At 41.1% G+C, this 17,035-nt stretch overlaps 1 protein-coding gene and 1 pseudogene across 4 annotated transcripts in view; one reads left to right on the top strand and one right to left on the bottom strand.

Annotated features, from left to right (window-relative positions):
- The window catches only part of LOC124722859 (fibulin-1-like), a 649,840-nt gene that overhangs the window by 106,397 nt on the left and 526,408 nt on the right, over positions 1 to 17,035 (bottom strand). The window lies entirely within an intron of this gene.
- LOC124723595 lies at positions 6,813 to 6,930 on the top strand (annotated as a pseudogene).

Here is a 17,035-nt window from a genome sequence, read left to right as displayed (position 1 = left end):
TGTAGTGAATTTCTTCTAGGTCAGTGAGTTTCATATTGTAGGGCCACTAACAGGTTAAAAGTAAAATTTTGAGAAGGGGCACTGGAACACTGCAGTAGCCACCAGATGCTGTGAGCGTGGCATATAGATATTTGGGTTAAGATAACAAGCATGTGAAATTATTGTGAGATGGGTTAGTCTAGCTCAGTGTAACTTTCCAGCATGGGCAAGATGGTGTCTTCATCGTTTGTATTTTTGTGGTGTTGCCAAGTGCATGACTCGGAGCAGCATATTGACACAATAAGGGTACTCCTATCTGGTATTAATAACTGTTGATTTTCTACCAGAGGCAGTCTCAATCCAGCAGTACCACCAGGATGCTGGAGTTATGCCAGATGAGGAGATGACACAGAGCTGACAGCCGCAGGCACAGGTTTGAGTCCTCACCAGGGTACATCCTTAATCCACAAAGTCCGCCATCAGACTTGGTTCCACAGTGCACCAGGGCTGCCAGTCTGCTTCAGCAGCTGCCACACTTCAGCCAGGAGGCAGCGGGTTGCACACTGGGTACAGAAGCTGCTCTCCAACAATCCACTGGGCATGCCTCACTCTGCTCATCTTAGCTGCCCGGGTGTGGTCATTTATCAAAGAGGGGCTACCTCAGCAAGATTCCACTGCATACCACTGATGCCACTGCTGTGGCTCATGCAAGACAGTTCCAAGTCCATTGCCAAGTGCAGATGTCAACAAAGAGGGGTGCCAGCATGTGTTGCAGCTAGCTGGACGGATGCTAGCAGCCGACTGATAGACTACTAGCCCTCTCCTGTGAGGAAGGGGCATGATTGCCTCCCCACTGAGCCACACAATCAATGATAACTGGGAAATAAAGTGTTAATTTTGACAGCCACTTCTTCCTGAGCCTTATCACCCTGCTTTCCAGCCTCATTCATAAGCCACCCGGCCTCCTAATAATGTAGCCACCTCATATCAAATGCAGAGTCAGCTATACACTCAGGCAATAAAAGTCAAGGGACAGCAAGACGCACATTTACAGATGGTGGCAGTATTGTGTACACAAGGCATAAAAGGACAGGCAATGATGGGTATCCGACGTGAAATGGTGTCCGACGTGATTATGGGAGCACAACAGGAATTAACAGGCTTTGAATGTGTAATGGTAGTTGGCGCTAGATGCAAGGGATATTCCACTTCAGAAATAGTTGGGGAATTCAATATTTTGACATTCACAGTGTCATTACCTCTTACCAAAGACAACACAGTGGCCAACGGCCTTCACCTGATGACCAAGAGCAGCAGCCTTTGGGTAGAGTTGTCAGTGTTAACAGGCAAGTAACACTGCATGAAATAATCACAGAAATGAATTTGGCATACAATGAATGTATCCATTAGGATAATCCTGCAAAATCTGGCGATAATGGGATATGGCACCTGACGACTGACATGAGGGCTTTTGCTAACAGCATGACATTGTGATGCAGTGCCTCTCATGGGCTCATGACCATATCAATTGGACACTAGATGACTTGAAAACTGTGATCTTGTCAGATAAGTCCTGATTGCAGTTGATAAGAGCTGATGGTAGGGTTTGAGTGTGGTGCAGACCCCATGAAGTCATAAACCCAAGTTGTCAACAAGGCATTGTGCAAGCCGGTGGTGGCTCCACAATGGAGTGGTTTGTGTTTATATGCAATGGACTGGGACCTTTGGTCCAACTGAACTGATCATTCAATGGAAATGGTTATGATCATCTACTTGGAGGTCATTCGCAGCCATTCATTGATCTCATGTTCCCAAACAACAATGAAACTTTTATGGATGACAATGCATCACATCATTGGGCCACTATTTTTCATGTTTGGTTTGAAGAGCATTCTGGACAATTCAAATCAATGATTTGCCCACCCAGATCACCCAACATGAATCCCATCAGACATTTATGGGACATAACTGAGAGTTCAGTTCGTACTCAAAATCCTGCACCAGCAAGACTTTCGTAATTATGGATGGCTATAGAGGCAGCATGGCTCAGTATTTCTGCATGGGACTTCCAATGACTTGTTGAGTCCATACCACATTGAGTTACTGCACTATGCCACACAAAAGGTCTGACCCAGTATTAGGTTGTATCTCATGACTTTTGTCACCTCAGTGTAAAGGGGCGTCAGAAATACCAACATTATCTTCAGTGGGCAGTAGGGGTTATGTTGTCCACACAGTGTGATGCCTGGAACATGATCTGCAGTGTCAACATGGTGGGGCAAGAAGAGAAACTGTTAATTACTTTTTATGTGTGTGAAAGGCTTGGGATCACAGATGGAATGTCACTGTAACATGAAGGTTACTCTGTTTAGAGTAGAAGAACCAGCTGATGTGTCTGAATTTTGTGGCAACAGTAAAGAGCATTATTTAGGGCCTGTGATGTGTTCACAGTGTAATCCGTTTGGCAATTCTGCATCCTGTGCTGAATCTGTATCTGTAACTTGTTTTAGGGGCAATTGTTTTTGTCATGTTACAAAGCAGTGAAGAGATTCTAGATGGTTGATGGTGATGCACTTGGTGTAATTGTTTTCTTTTTGTCATTTGGTAATTGATGTTTATTTCTATTGTGTATGAATGAAGGATGAAGGCATTGTCACTGGGTTGGAAGCAATTCAAGCATTAGTTAATGAGGCACTGTGATGAAGAGCAGAAAATACAGCCTTGAATAATAAGCTCACAGTCAGAAATGAGGAGTTGGTGTTATTCAGGGCACCTAGCCTAGTAGTAGATCCAACTGCCACTAGCCTAGTCAGTCCCTCTTATGAAAGGTCATCTGAGGATGTTATGTCAGTCGTGCTTCGGTAGCTCAGTTGGTAGAGCACTTGCCCGCGAAAGGCAAAGGTCCCGAATTCGAGTCTCAGTCGGGCACACAGTTTTAATCTGCCAGGAAGTTTCATATCAGCGCACACTCCGCTGCAGAGTGAAAATCTCATTCTGGAATATTTCCTCAGTTTTTGTTTCATTTATGTATAGGGAGTTTGCATTAAACCAATGAACTGATTTTTCAAATACTATATTATTTTTTTCTCATACAGATTCAAGAGTCTGTCCTGAATCGATAAAAGTTGTATCGTCCACATAGAGGACTGTTTTACAGGGTAAATACTGTGGCATATCATTAACATACACTACCAACAGGAAGGGCCCAAGTATGTAGCCCTGTGGCACTCCTCTTTTTATTGTTTGTGGGTTTGCCAGCTGCCCATTTACACTAACAAATTGTACTCTGTTGCTTAAGAAGGATTCTAATAATTTCAGGGTGTCCTGTTCCGTGCCATAGTGTCTTAATTTCATGATCAAAGTACTATGAGATACAGTGTCAAATGCTTTACTCAGGTCTAGGAGAGTAGCATAAGAGATTAATTTGTTTTCAAAGTCATCTTATACATCACTAACAATATTTTCAACCACTTTAACTGTGGATAGTTTAGACCTGAATTCATACTGTGAGTTACTTAACAGGTTATTCGTCTCAAAATAGTGATTCATTTGTTGGTGAACACAGTCTTCGATTATTTTAGATATTATTGGGATTAATGACATAGGGTGATAGTTACTTGGATTTGATTTATCTCCTCTCTTAAATATGGGAATAGTTACTGATATTTTCAAACAATCAGGAAAAATTCCTTGCTGTAATATGCAGTTAATGAGAGTGGTTAGAGGGGACAGAAGATCACTTGATATCTTATTTATGACAAAGTTTGACAGACCATAGAAGTCCTCTGCTCTGGAACTACTTAGTTTGTCTATTGCTTTGCTAACATCATTTTCAGTTACTGTTGCCCAGCAGAATTTATGAACTACATTCTTATTTAAACCTAAAAGGGTTTTTTAATCAAGCATGGCTTTGGGGGGAGACAAATCTTGTTTTAAACTGAAGTTAACAAAGTGTGAGTTTAAGATATCTTGGGCTATGGGTATAGTTAGTTGAGTTGTTGGTCTATTTATTTCACTTTTAATTACTTCCCAGACAGCTTTACAGCTGTTTCTAGATTTAAGAATATAGTTATCATTTGCCCTACATTTTGCGAAGCTTATTTCAGATTTATAAATTTTTCTTATTCTAATGTACTCACTGCTGTTATGAGATCTGTCCTTAAACATAAGAAGCATAATCCTGATGCTGTTGAGGTATGGTGTGAACCAATTATTTAGTCTCTGTGGTTTATGAGCTTGGTTATTGTTCTGTTGTTTTACTAATCTGGGACAACACTCATCAAATATTCTTGCAATTTCCTCTACAAATAATTTGCTTGTGTTATTCACACACATATCTTTGTATAAGATGTCATTCCAGTTAACTGACCTTAATCTAGTTCTAAACTCTCTCATGTTGCATTCATTCATAGGTCTAACAGTTTTGTATTGTTCATCTGAAATGCTGACTGGGACTGTAATCCATAGGCTATCATGGTCAGCTAGGCCTAACTTCACTACTCCAATTTCAACATTATTTTCATGGACATTACTTATTATATTGTCTAAATATGCGTTATACCTACTAGGCTTATCATTTAGACAATAGCAATCAAAACCTCTTGAGCTATCCAAGAATTCCAATATGATATGACTCTGTACCCCTTTCCTAAGGGGTTTGCCACCAGATATGTCAAGGAGTGTGCACACAGGGACATTTAAGGATCTCCATTCAACTGAGAAATTAGCGACGAAGTGTGCAGAGATTCATGTGTTGATGGAGGTGAGGGATACTTGTGGTACATTCTCTGCAAATTTGAAGTGTTACAATTGTGGATGTACAGGGCACATGCAGAATTAGTGCCACAAGCCTCAGTGTAATTGGGGTGGTACGGTTCATCAACACATTATGGTAATGGTAGTAGGGATGGACAGGAAAGAAGCAAGCAGCCATTAAACAAAGAGGTAGCCAAAAGCCCACTGAAAGGCATTGTCATTAAAATTAGCAGCAATAAGTACTTATGCAGAGGCGGAATGTGCAATAGTGGGTCTGCTGAAGGGATGGAAGTATACATTCTTATTAGACACAGGAGTGCATATGTCAGTAGTCAGTAGGAACCAAGTGGATGATGGAACTCAACATGCTACAGATTGTGTGGTGTGGGGGACTATGATACAAGGCCACTGGGATCAATGGAAATATATTTTTTGGTGGAGGCAGTATGTGGAAGTGGTGCCTCATGTAAGCAAGTGTTACAGCATGATCCTGGAGTTAGACTTTTTGCGTGAACATCATGCAATGATTGGCCTTTGGCAAGGTGTGATGGAACTTAGTGGGAAGATATTCCAGTTAGAGGAGACCATCACCAATGTAGATCTGTAGCAAAGTGCATCCATCTTAATGGGAAGATATTCCAGTTAGAGGAGACCATCACCAATGTAGATCTGTAGCAAAGTCCATCCATCATAGTGGGTAATTTAATTAAACCATGTATAAATACATTAAGTCTTTATTCACATAACTAAGTACAAAGTGGCACCAAACACTGCTTTGAGTGAGTGTGGAGCCAGACTTACCAGTCAATATGTTATGCATAATAGAACAGCTGGAAGAGAATGATGTAATAATACAATCCAGCAAGTTGTTTGGTTAAAAGGAGTATCATATATGTACAGGAGAAGGACAGCCAGAAGGTAGTACCTGTCAATATTGACAATTTTGGAGCCAAAGAAGTTCTGAGGAAGGAGGATTGCTGCACAGAAGGTGAAGCCACGAGTAGCCATGGGACACCCACAACAAGGAACCCCTTCAGTGCGAAGTCACAAGTTCAGTCTTTGGTAAGGCTCATTTGAAAGTGTTGCATTAACATTTATGACAGGAAGAATATTAGCTGCAAAAGACTCACCATATGCATCAGGAGGGTGGCAGAAAATGAGTGTCCAAGAGGTGCAAAGGTCAACCTTCTATGGGTTGTACATATTACATTTCATAAAGTGGACATTGAAGATACGTTCAGAACAAACCATTAACTTACACCATGAACACAAAATGAAAAATTGCATGCCACAGTGATCACAAAGGTTCGCAGCATCAAGATCAAAAGTGAACTCCTTGGGAATTACAAATCATGCAGGACGTTTAGCTAGGTATCCGCTATTAAAGAAGGCATATAGAATCAAACTGGTGTAATGGGGTGACGAGAACTAATGGAATGTGATGTCATGCAACCAAATGCGAAACAGTCTGTCGTGGAGCTTATCGTGAAATTGGCTATCCTTTAAGGCATAAGTGCAGATAGTGCAGTAATATGTTTTATAGGCACAGAAAAAAACACACATCCAGAAGCTGAATTTGTATAGTGGTTCCAGGTGGTATGAACTGCAACATCACACACTTTTCGGGAGGGATAGTTTGCTCTAAAGCAGTACATGATTTTTACACACAAACCAGGAATTGAGCAAAAGCAAGTTATTTTGATCAGATATTGGCCAAAAGCAGTGCTCATACCGTAGTTGTAGTTCTCTTATGCCATTTTTCCATGCTTACTTGCAGTGATGCAAATATCCCCTAATGCTCTTGCAAGATCATGCACATGGGAAAGAATCACAGAGGCAGAGCACCTCCAACATCTCTTAGTACAATAAATGACTTTCGAGCTAATTTACCATCCAGATTAAAAGTCAGTATAATTCTTTATGAATGTGTTAAGGCATTGATGTTAGCAAATCTCAATAAAACTTTCTTGGCACCTCTAATTTCCAGGGTTCCAAATCCACAGTTTGTTGTGCATTGTCAAGTTGACTCTGTTTTGTTATCTTATGTCTCCCAATTCTGTAGTCCTATTTGAAGTTAGGGCAACGGCCTTGCCACAGTGGATACACCGGTTCCTGTCAGATCACCAAAGTTAAGCGCTGTCGGTCGTGGCCGGCACTTCGATGGGTGACCATATGGGCCACCATGAGCTGTTGCCATTTTTCGGGGTGCACTCAGCCTCGTGATGCCAACTGAGGAGCTACTCGACTGAATAGTAGTGGCTCCAGTCAAAGAAAACCATAAAAACAACCGGGAGAGTTGTGTGCTGACCACACGCCCCTCCTATCCGCATTCTCCCATGAGGATGACACAGCGGTCAGATGGCCCTGATGGGCCACTTGTGGCCTGTAGATGGAGTGCTTTTTTTTTATTTGAAGTTATGCAACCATGCACAGCTTTCTTTGAAATCACTGTAATCTATGTAACAGGCAATATGATGAGCATAATGTAGTAGGTTACTATAATACACATTCTGTAAATTATATCGAGCAACCTTTTTGTAACAAGTGCACCTTGTCCTCCCTTGAATATCCATAGTTTTTCTTATGGTCATATTGCTCAGTACTTATTCGAAATCTGTTCATAACAGTCTTTTTACTATGCTACAGATGATCTTCCATGTATGTAACTATGTTTAGTGTGTGCTCCTTGCACGACATTTGTCCTTTACTATGTTTCACTGGAGATGGGATTTGTGGCATCCTGTCTGATAAGGATGATGAACTACATGGGCTCAACACCTGTTATCATTGAACTCCTGATGTATATTCTCTGCACAGTCAAGCGTATATGATACCACACATTCTAGTGACTCATCTTGTTGAGTCCGCAGCTCGTGGTCTAGTGGCTGGTGTTGCTACCTCTGGATCACGGAGTCCTGGGTTTGATTCCCGACCAGGTTAGGGATTTCCTCTGCCCAGGGACTGGGTGTTTGTGTTGTCCTCATCATCCCATCATCATCCATGTAACTGGCTAGATTGGGCTATGTACAGATTGGGAATGTGTACGGGTGCTGATGACTGTGCAGTTATGCACCCTATAAACCAAACATCATCATCATCATCATCATCATCTTGTTGAAAAGCTAATATCTCAGCTGCCATTTTTTTCTCAATCTGTGAAAGTCCTTGGGTTCATTTTTGACAAAACGTCAACTTAGGTGACTGTTGTTGTAAATATAATGCAACGTTTCCTTTGTTTATCATTTCATTACTGTGCTTTGTATCAACACCACTAACACTGTGTGCGAGTTACCCATCAACTAAGCAAATCAGCTATGCTCCATGGCCTCATTGCTGTGCTCATCACCAAATAACTCTAGTCCCACCCCATGCTGCCATTAATTGCCAATACTGTGGTTGCATGGCACACAATATGTGGGGTATTGAATGCCACAAACATCATTTGCTTTTTGAGAACTGGCATTCCAGTGGTTCCTTGTAAGACTGCATTATGTAAGAACATTGTATAGCCATTATGCATCATTGCAGTCCACAGTAGCAGTGAACTTGAACCGAAAGTGATTTGTATTATTGGTAATAGTACAATATTTTTGTTATCAGCTAGTTTCATAATGGAAAAAAATTAAAATGTATTTGTATGATTTGGGCTATAAATTGAAAGTAATAGCATATGCTGAAGAATGTGGAAACAGAGCAGCTGAGCTACATTTTGGCCCTCCTCCAACAGAAAAAATCCATTTGCAATTGGCGGGCTAGTAAAGAAAAACTGAAAAAAATTAGGAAGACTAAATGTGCAAATAGACAACTGAATTCAAAATGACCAAAACTAGAAGATGACACATTGAAATGGTTTTCAGGACATCGTCAAAATGGCACTGGAATTAATACAAAAATTATTCAAATACATGCTCATAAGCTAGTGCAACGGTGGAACTTAACAGATTTTAAGGGTGGAGTTAGTTGGCACTGCAGGTTTACAAAGCATCATGGACTTAGGATGCGATCCAGAACTAAAATATCTCAGATAATTCCACAAGAGTATGAAGAGAAAATATTATCTTTTCATCACTTTATTATTCAACATCAAAAGAAAACTAGTGTGAAACTAAGCCAAATAGCAAATATGGACAAACTCCTCTGACATTTGTAAGTGCTGAGTACAAGAACTGTTGCCATGAAAAGTGCTAAAATATTAATTATAAAAACAAGTGGACATGAAAAAATGCACTGCACTGTTGTCCTGTCATGTTGTGCTTGCAGTGCTGCACTTAGCCCAATGATTATTTTCAAACACAAAACAATGTCAAAACCTTCCCAAATACCACCAGGTGTTGTTGTTCACATACATAAAGAGGGTTGGATGAATGAAGCTGATACAAAATTATGGATTTACAGAGTGTGGGAGAGAAGGAAAGGTGCTTTATGGAAGAAGAGTTCTCTTCTTGTTCTAGATCAGTTTAGAAGTCACTTAAAAAATTCTGTGGAAGAAAAACTGAGACAGGGAAATAGAGAGCTTTCTGTTATTCCAGGAGGGCTTACTTCACATCTTCTTGTGCTAGATCAATTTAGTAGTCATTTGAAAAATTCTGTGAAAGAGAAATTGAGACAGGGGTATACAGACCTTGCTGTTATTCCAGGAGGACTTAATTCACAATTGAAACCTCTTGATGTCCCGATAAATAAACTGTATAAAGTGTATATGAAAGAAGAATTGAAAAATGGATGAGGGATAAAACCCAAAATGAATTCACACTGAAGGGAGCTTTAAGACAACCTACAATCAAACAAGTGTGTCAGTGGATAAAACAGTCATGGTCTAGAGTGAGAGAAGACATTATCGTTAAATTTTTCAAGAAGTGTGGCATAAGTAATGCTCTCAATGGCAGTGAAGAACACCTTATATATGAAAAGGACAACAATGATGACAAAGTGCAAGAAGAAGAAGAAGAACAAGAAGAAGAAAGTTCAAGTGACAATTTTCAGAGATTTGAAGGTCAGCTTAGTTTTGTAAACTAAGAATTTCTTTAGTCTGACTTTGCAATGTAATAAGAAAAATGGTAAAAATGTTATTTTTAAAAAAAATTGCTTAAAAATTAAGGTGTGTCGTATAAGCTGTAAAATATGGTGATAGTCCATTGCGATCAGGAATCATGGCTGTGCTGAAAAAAATCTACAGACTGTTCCAAGAAATACAAGTTTTGTTTTGTTTACGTCATCATAATAGTAAGACTGTAACAGATCCATAACACCATAATTCAACATCACAGAGACCATTGATAACTTGAGGCTACACCAGTATTTCTCTACCGTGCATTTAAGAAGTTGATACCATCTTCTGGTTCTGGAGGATTACCTGAGGACAGCTTTTTTGTTACCCTGGGGCCATTACCAGTATCAGATGACCATTAGAGCTGAAGAATGCTCGTGTGATGTTAAGCATTTGTTGGACAGAGTGTGGAAGGGGGTGAAGCCTCATCAGTCTCTAGTTTACATGGATGATTTAATTGCATTTTCAGGGGACATGGAAGGACATAGATGATATTTGAGAGGAGTTTTTAGGAGGTTGTGGGCTGCACATCAGATGTAGAGTACAGAGAAGTGTCATTTTGTGTTGGAGGAAGTAAATTAAGGGCACATAATTAGAAAAGGTGGCATTGAGAATGGATCCAAGGCTGATGCAGCAGTGGGATTTTCCTGTCCTGAAGACAAGTAAGGAACTACAGTCATTCATGGGACACACTAATTACTACAGGTAATTCATAAGGCAGTTCACTGATACAGGTGACCACTCACACAACTATTGAAAAAGGGCTTGAAATTTGTGTGGATCAAGGAAAGTCAGGAGCATTTGAAGAGCTGAAGAGAGTTTTGACATCGAGTCCAATGTTGATATTTCTTGATTCCGAAAGAGAGTTTATGAGTATAATCCCTGCAAAGCATCTAATCATACTCATGGGTGTGTTCTTCATCACTATATCAGTGATGAGGAATATTCTATTGCTTTTGCATCGAGACAACTTAACAGGGCCAAGAGGAACTATTTGACCATGGGGAGAGAAATGCTTAGCCTCATACCCTTAAGAGCTAAAGAAACTGGTACACCTTCCTAATATCATGTAGGGCCCCCACGAGCATTCTGAAGTGCCACAACATGATGTGGCATGGACTCGACTAATGTCTGAAGTAGTGCTGGAGGGAACTGACACCATGAATCCTGCAGGGCTGTCCATAAGTCCATAAGGGTATGAGGGTATGAGGGTGTCGAGATCTCTTCTGAACAGCATGTTACAAGGCATCCAAGATATGCTCAATAAAGTTTGTGTGTGGGGAGTTTGGTGGCCAGCAGAAGTGGTTAAACTCAGAAGAGTGTTCCTGGAGACACTCTGTAGAAATTCTGGATGTTTGGAGTGTCACATTGTCCTGCTGGAATTGTCCAAGTATGTCGGAATGTACAATGTGTATGAATTGATGCAGGTGATTAGACATGATGCTTATGTACGTTTCAACTGTCAGAGTCATATATAAATGTATCAGGGGTCCTAATCACTCCAACTGCACATGCCCCACACCATTACACAGCCTCCGCCAGCTTGAACGGTCCTCTACTGACATGCAGGGTCCATGGATTCATGAGGTTGCCTCCATACCCGTACACATCCATCTGCTCGATATAATTTGAAATGAGACTCATCTGACCAGCCAACATGTTTCTGTTCATCAACAGTCCATTGTCGGTGTTGACAGGCCCAGTCATCAAGGGTACACAAGTGAGCCTTCAGCTTCGAATGCCCATATCAATGATGTTCCATTGAATGGTTTGCACGCTGACACTTATTAATGGCCCAGCATTGAAATCTGCAGCAATTTGTGGAAGGATTGCACTTCAGTCTTCATTGTTACTCTTCTTGCAGGATCTTTTTCTGGCTGCAGCAATGCCACAGATTTGATGTTTTACCTGATTCCTGATATTCACGGTACACTTGTGAAATTGTCATAAGGGAAAATACACACTTCATCGCTACCTCGAAGATACTGTGTCCCATCACTCGTGTGCTGACTGTAACACCACATTCATACTCATTTAAATCTTGATAACCTGCCATTGTAGCAGCAGTAACCAATCTAACAATTGCGCCAAACACTTGTTGTCTTGTATAGGTGATGCCAATGGCAGCCCCATATTCTGCCTGTTTACATCTCTCTGTATTTCATGCCTATGCCAGTTTCTTTGGCACTTCAGTTTATATGGAGTGACATATTTTCAAAGTTACCTTTATAGGAAGCAGTTTAAAATGGTGAACAATTATGTTGTACTGAAATGGTTATTAGAGCTGAAGGACCCATTCAGCAGTCTGACAAGATGAGCGTTAAGACTCAGTGAGTTTGACTATGAACTGATTCACAAGCCAGGAGAGAAACCTCAAAATGCAGTCTCACTAAGCAGGAAGGTAGCAGTAGTGCAAGCACTGAGTCATGACCTTGCTGCATGAAAGCAACACAGAAAGCTGACAGCAACTGTGAACAATACAGGACACAACCACAGCTCAGTATGTGTGATGGTCTTTTGGGCAAGGTACTAAGTGAGGGCCATGACTGTTGTACCAGCTAAGTTGAAGGAAGAAATTCTAAAGGAAGTGCATGAACATGTGCTGGGGAATTCAGAGAAACAAACTGAAGGGTAACGGACAGATACTGGTGGAAAGTAAGGAAAAGAGATGTGGATCAGTATGTTAAGAATTTGTGCAGTATTCAGACTTGAGCCGTAAGCAAGTACCACAGACTGCCAGAAGCTTCAAAACCATTTGAGATGACTGAGATTGATGTGTAAGGACCATTTATCTGGCTTCCAGCGGGGAACTGTTTCGTGTTGATGATAACTGATCATTTCTCTCGGTATGTTGAGATGATATCAATGGTGAACCAGCAAGTGGTTGCAGTCACAAAGGCAATGGTCAACAGATGGATACCAAAGTTCACAGTACCAGAAATGATGATTATGGGTCAGAGGGTGAATTTAATGTCAGACTTGATGAAGGAATTATGTCACTTGTTGCATGTGAAGCAATTAAGAACCAGTCCACTTCACCTTCATTCAACTGGAAGAACAGAATGGGTGCACTGGATGATGAGGAGGATGCTGCACCACTATGTGAACTATAAAAACAATGACTGAGACACATATCTTTCATTTGCAATGCGTGCATACAAGTGAAAGGACCACACCAGTACACGTTTGTCATTCACAGACAGAAAAATTCCATCACAATTTGATATGATTAATTCAAAAGGAAGCAACAGTGGGGAGTCAGTCCATGAGTTCACAAAAACAGCAACAGAGGTGTGGAAGCAAGAACAGAGGGTGAACATCAAGACATTGGAGAGACAAGAGGAAGCTCCCAAATTTATTGGAAGCTTGCTGCAGTATAGAACAGGACAGTGGATGATGTAGTCTAGTCATTATACACTGAAAGGCAAGACAAAGAAATTTATGACGAGGTACCAAATGTTTATCAGGTAATAGGAACCATATCACCTATCAACATCAGGCCTGCGAGGTTGATGGTAGTGTATGTGGGATTCGATCATTCAGACCTCTGTAGCCCATGCCGAGGATAGTACAAGTGGAACAAATATAAAAAGTAAGAAGGAGGAAATGGAGGAGTACATGGGAAAGTGTAAATGAATCTGTGCAAGAAGTGCTATATGCATTGAGGTCAAGGAAGTAGCAGATGTGTTTTTATTGATTTTATTGATGAATATTTACGATATTATGTGTGGGGTACCCTGAATAGCATGTTAAGGGAAAGCATATGAATTTTGTACTAGAACAAGGGTTATTTAGCTTTAATTATATGAAAGATACTGACCAGTGACAGCAGAATTTTTAGAGTGGAGGGAGGAGATGGAAGTCCCTGTTCTCAGGTTCCTGTACACTGATAATTAGGATGGGAAGGATGCTAGTTGTGATTATTTGTGGTGGTGTTGTACCTCTTCATCTGGGGTGCTTCAGAACCAACATCTGGAGGGAGGAGTTCTGTTTGCCAGACAAGCGTATATGGTGATTACTAGTCATCAATGGATATTGTGTTTAGAGTTTAATGCATGGGAATTCCAGAATGAAATAAGCAGGCTGGAGGAGGTGTTTCCTAATTTGTGATGAGTAGCCAAGAACAGGGGAGTACTTCACAAAGTTTCAGGGGAATGTGAGAAATTGCTTAAAGCATATGAGCAGTTGTGAGGCAACGCTGTCTTCCCTACAAAGGCAGAAGAGAGGTTGGATGGAAGCTGGGGGAAGGATTTTGAAGACTGTGTTTAGAACAGCAGATGCTGGTGACATAAAGGAACTGAACAGGACAATGAATGCAGTGAAGGAGCTGTCCAAGGATAATAAGTCAGTGGTGCAGTGGCAAATCATGCAAATAGCGAGATGGGAGAGCAGAGTGTTAAACAACATACATACGCTCTGAAAGCTGAAAAACAAGGTGAAGGACTATGCAAAGGCATCAGAGACCACTGTGAACCAGGGTCTGCAGTCATGCAAGCATGAGTAGAAGTACTGCACACAACAGTCACCATACAAGACTACTGCAATTGCTAGCGGACAGCATCTAGGATGCAAGAGTGAAAATGATCAGCTTCAAAGAGGCTATGCATCACATGTTACATGCACAGTTGAGTCCCATCTTGTTGTATCTGCCAGAATTGAAAAGAGTGCAGAGAGAACTTACTTCAGAGTCAGGATTGAAAGCAGAGCCTAGTGAGCAGAATCTGCATTTCTATTATCATATGGTGTCTGTGGAAGTGAGGACAGATCAGGCATGATTGTACCTTTTGATTGGGACCCTCATGTCAGACAGACATGTGAATTTTAAGTGCTACATCATACACTATTATCAGTTGACATTGGGAGCAATAGGGAAATTTGTGGAGGTGAGGACATGAGGTGTGTTGCTGATGTCTGAAGGACACAGCCGTCCAGTGATGACAGCTGAAGAGCTGTGACAATGCCAGAGGGGGAAAGTTACAGTATTTACAGCTTATGTGATTCAGAAGGGTACGAATGATGCATAGTGCTGTTATTTGTGGGGAGAGGAGGAGGTCGACATTGTCTGAGGGATATCGTGGAAACCAGGCTGTATTTCTAGCAGGCAGGTCTGTACTTGATTTGTTCCATGTATGACAGTGTGGTTGCAGTAGCAAGTTGTTATGAGCAAGAAAGGTTCATGGGGGTGAGATAGTGGGAACTGGAAGATAGTAGGCTGTTGATTAATGGGTCAGTGTGTAACATAAAAGGGCCAACTTTCCATCTGCAAACCATGATGATCAGAGTTACTCACTAGAACATAACACAGCCACAGCAGTACTGTCTGAATGAGCCACTGGAGATACTCATAAGCAGAACCTCAGCATTTCTGAACCATATGTGGAAACCAGGCCTGATCCATTCCCTGAAGCAATTAATAGCCACTCAAGTAAGGTGAATCTCTGTGGAGCAGCTAATGCAGCATGTTAAACTATATCAGGAAGGGCAATGATGAGTAACTGTGATACCTAGTGCCATAATGACTCTTAACTTAATAAACCTCAGGCATTACCTCTCATCACGGACAACACCGGAGCCAATGGCCTTCACTTAATGACTGAGAGAAGCAGCAACTGCATTGAGTTATGAGTGTTAACAGACAAGGAACACTGCATGAAATAATCACAGAAATCAATGTCAGATGTATGATGAATGTATCTGTTACAACAGTAAGACTAAATTTGAAGTTAATGAGCTAAGGCACCAAACAACCAATGCAAGTGCCTTTGCTAACAATACAGCATTGCCTACAGCATCTCTCCTGGGCTTGTGACCGTATCTGTTGGACCATAGATAACCAGAAAACAAGGCACTGTGCAATCTGGTGGTGGCTCCGTAATGGTGTGGGTTGTGTTTACATGGACTGGACTGGGTCCTCTGGTTCAACTGAACCAATCATTGACTGGAAATGGGTATGTTGGCTACTTGGACACCATTTACAGCCATTCATGGTCTTCATGTTCCCAAACAATGATGGAATTTTTATGGATGACATTGCATTGTGTCACCAGGCCACATTTGTTCACAATTGTGGACAATTCATGTGAATGATGTGGCCACCCAGATTGCCAGGCATGAATCCCATTGAATATTTATGGGACATACTCAAGAGATCAATGAGTGCACAAATCTTGCACCAGCAACACTTCCACAATTATGGATGGCTGTAGAGGCAGCATGGTTCAGTATTTCTTAATATTTATGCAGGCAACTTCCAATGTGCCTAGTGACTTGGTGAGTCCATGCCACATTGAGTTGCTGCACTATGCCTGACAGAAGAAGGTCAGACATGATACTAGGAGGTATCCCATGATGTTTGTCACCTCAGTGTAAATCAGAGGAGAGTGATTTTCATTTTGTGGCATCATTATCGTGGGCAAAGAGTTCAAAGCCTAACACAGGACATACCAACATTATGTCATCAAATACATTTCCAAGAAAGAAGTGACATGAACTGCAAAAGTCCTTGAAGTTGCTAAGCTCTTTCATGCATCTGGAAAACTGCTACCAATAGCATTCTTGTGTTTGCAAGATCCCAGTGGAAAATTCAGTGCATGGGTCTCTCAAGAAGGCGAAGCTCTCCAAAGGGAATTTGTTAACATTTTTGTACATGCTCAAAATCTGGAAAGCTGACCTCCCAATTGTATCACTCATATATGGATCATGTTGTGAAACCTTATGTGCAGCAAAATAAATTTTGGCTGATACTTGATCCATAGGGTGGCCAAACTGACATTACAGTCTTTCACAGATAATGATGCTCAACCAATCTGCACTGTGAAAGTGATATCACAGAAATGTACTGTGCTGCACAGGATTAGCCAAGCGGTCTAAGGCGCTGCAGTCATGGACTATGCAGCTGGTCCTGGCAGAGGTTCGAGTCCTCCCTCGGGCATGGGTATGTGTGTTTGTCTTTAGGATAATTTAGGTTAAGTAGTGTGTAAGCTTAGGGACTGCTGACCTTCGCAGTTAAGTCCCATAAGATTTCACACAAATTTGAATATTTATTGAAATGTACTGCTCTTTGTCAGTCACGTAAAGCTTTTGTGACAGGGGAAGAATTTCGTCACATGACTTCAGAATCGTGTGACATAACACCAGGGCAGAGAATTACAATATAGGGCAGATGCTATCAAAATTCATGTGTTGGTCAATAACAATCCATGCTTGTCTATGAAGATATGCTTTTATACACTTGGCACACATCCACACTGATAT

This window comes from Schistocerca piceifrons, chromosome X, assembly GCF_021461385.2.
Source record: "Schistocerca piceifrons isolate TAMUIC-IGC-003096 chromosome X, iqSchPice1.1, whole genome shotgun sequence".
NCBI lineage: Eukaryota > Metazoa > Arthropoda > Insecta > Orthoptera > Acrididae > Schistocerca > Schistocerca piceifrons.
The sequence above is the reverse complement of the archived record's forward strand: the minus strand, read 5'-3'. Positions and strand labels throughout refer to the sequence as shown.